A 2,994-nucleotide genomic window follows, 5' to 3' on the forward strand; every position below is an offset into this window, starting at 1 on the left:
TCTCTCTATTTTAATTTAAAAACTTTGAAAGAATTTATTCTTAAAATAACTTCCACAACTAATTTTAAGGAGATCCAAAATTCATGTTGATTGTAATAATTATGAATTTTTAATTGTTTGGGGACCACTACATATTCAATGAAAAAAGAATACATAAAATTTTAGTGGGGTCAAAATAAGAAGTAATTTTTAGAAGTTTTAAATTTACTGAACCTAAAAGCTGATTTGCTGCCACTTAGATCCATGTCGCTCCACCATGTTTCCCCTTATTTTATTGGCAAAGTGTCCAACCTTTTGAAAAGTGGGCAGTCCAAGGTTTGCATGATGAATTTGGGCAGAAAAGTCAAAGTTGGAGGCTGTAAGTACTTCTAGATAAAATTAGCTTATTCATTTAATTGTCAATTGATTTTTCCTTTTAAATCAATGATGAATTTGGTCCGCTTTATAGTGGACTGGTAATCACGACAAGTTGAATTTGCAGATTTCTTGCTATGTTAAGATCTCCATGATGTTACTTTGAGTGGCTTAACAACCAAGCATAACATAGGTTGACCAATTCAATATTCTCTAGAAGTCATGATCAATAAAGGCAATTCAAGAATGCCTAATAATTCCATCTTTTGGACAATGACTTTATTATAAACAAAATCACTCATTAAAACAGTAAAAATACTCTGAATTGTAATGTAATGCTGAGATTACATAGAAATTTAAGATATTTCTCGATTACACACTGAAGGAGACATTCAAAGGGTTCCCAAAAGCTTTTTTAGGTATGTGTGAAAGCTATTTATTTGCAGCAAGATGCTTGTTGGACTGCCTAATCTCAAGTGTTTTAGTAATATGAACAAGAAAATTTGAAATCTTTTAGAAATATGTTCTATATATATATATATGTATGTATGTATGTATGTATGTGTACACAAAAACTATACATCTATGTACTTGCAAATACAAATGCACATGAAATTGTTCCACAGTTTGTAAATTCACAAATCATGTGGCTTTGTTCATAGTTACTAGTTAGATTGATTTAGGGGCTGCTTGGTTTAGGGGTTTTGGTACTTGAAATTACAATAATTCCAATACTTCGCGCTTGGTCCAGTGCAATGGAAATTGAAATATTGAAATCATGTCTTAAATTTTGACCATTCATAATTTCCGACCAAATTAGGAGGAATTGACCAAAACCCTCATTAGTAGACCCTCTATCCATCATTGCATTTCCCTTTCCAATTCCAAACCAAGAACCAAGCGCCCCTTTAGTTGAGCAATTCTTGAGTCTAATTTTTCTATTCAAGGACGGCCCAGATAATTTGCTTTGAAGGGATGAACTTCATATACGTGTAAAATTTAGAGTCAATATCAAATTTTTTGAAAAGTTCTATGGAGGAAAAAGTTTGATTTATTGAGAATATTTTGGAAATTTTTTTTATATTTTCAAGGGGAAAATACATAACTTGCTAGGACTAGAAGATGTTGACATTCACATATAGGTCATTGTAAAAGTTTGCCAATTGCACAATCAAAGCAAAGGGCCTTAATTACACAAACTCCCTCACAACCAGGGAGTTGTTGGTTATTCCTTTTTGAGTTCATCAGCAGTTATAATTGTATAGGTTAATTCAACTTTTTCTTTTCCTCTTTTCTTTTCTTTCCTTTTCTTCTGTATCCCGACATGCCACAGCTTGGCTAATAATTGATTCATCAGTGAGTACTTAAATAGTTCAATTACTTGATTTAATAAGTTTTAGAAGGTAAGCATTATTATCTAGTCCACATAAATCTAAGTTGATCAAGACTTCTCCCCTGACTCCAGATTCCAAAAGGAAAAAAGAAAAACCACGTTTCCTGCAAGGCAAAATTCAGAAAAAATAATTTAAGTCTTTTTTTAAGCCTTTAATTAGAATCTTTGTGATTGGAATTGGTAACCACCAACTACTGGTATCAATCACTTTTGTAAGATTATAGTAATTACATAAAACATAACAATGTTGATGAAACATACAATAAAGCAGAGCACATGATGAGTCAATTCCAAAAAATATGAATAGCGAAATACCAATTAGAATAAATAAAGAAATGTTAAAGTGAGATTAAGACATAAGAGAGTTAGGAAGTGATGGCACAATAGATTTGATAAGAAACAAGAAAAACAAGGAAAAGGAAAAGGAAAAAAGAAAAAAGAAAAAAGGGCGAAAAGCGAAACAAGGAAAAGGAAAAGGAAAAAAGAAAAAAGAAAAAAGAAAGGAAAGACTAGCTCATAACTGAAGGGATGATTCTTTTTGTATTCTTGACTGGAAAATTTAATTCACAATAATTGATCGCGAGTTTTGGAAAGGTTAGTTGCCGATTAACTGAACTAGCCCCGAACAATTTGCAACTTTCCACTAATTGTAGGGAAGTTTAGTACTGTAATTAAGCCAAGCAATGATAATTTTAAATTCTTTTTATGAACAAATTGTTTTGCGTTATACCGTATAACAAAGTGTCTAGTGGACATTTGTTAAGATAGAGTTCAAGTATTTAATTTTTAAAAATGTGGATTTGAATTGAAAAAGTGTATAAATGTAATTTGAAGAATTAATTGTGCATTCATATAGTATTTTGAGTTTGATTTAGATGCATTAACGAGTAGTGAATATCTTTTAGAAAAAAACCCTTATGTCTTTTTGAATCATGCCCTAACATACCAAAATGTGTGTTGCAGGCCTTGTTCAAGGATGGGCCGCCATAGTGATGGGTATTCTCTCAGGCAGTGTTCCATGGTTCACCATGATGATTGTTCACAAAAGATGGACTTTGCTTCAAAAAATTGATGACACACTGGCTGTATTTCACACTCATGCTGTGGCTGGCTTTCTTGGAGGCATTCTTACTGGACTCTTTGCAGAACCTACACTTTGTTCCCTTTTTCTACCTGTTGCAAACTCTAGGGGTGGAGTGTATAGAGGTGTTGGTGGTGTCCAAATCTTGAAACAAATTGTTGGTGGC

This window comes from Coffea eugenioides, chromosome 7 (assembly GCF_003713205.1).
Source record: "Coffea eugenioides isolate CCC68of chromosome 7, Ceug_1.0, whole genome shotgun sequence".
Lineage (NCBI taxonomy): Eukaryota > Viridiplantae > Streptophyta > Magnoliopsida > Gentianales > Rubiaceae > Coffea > Coffea eugenioides.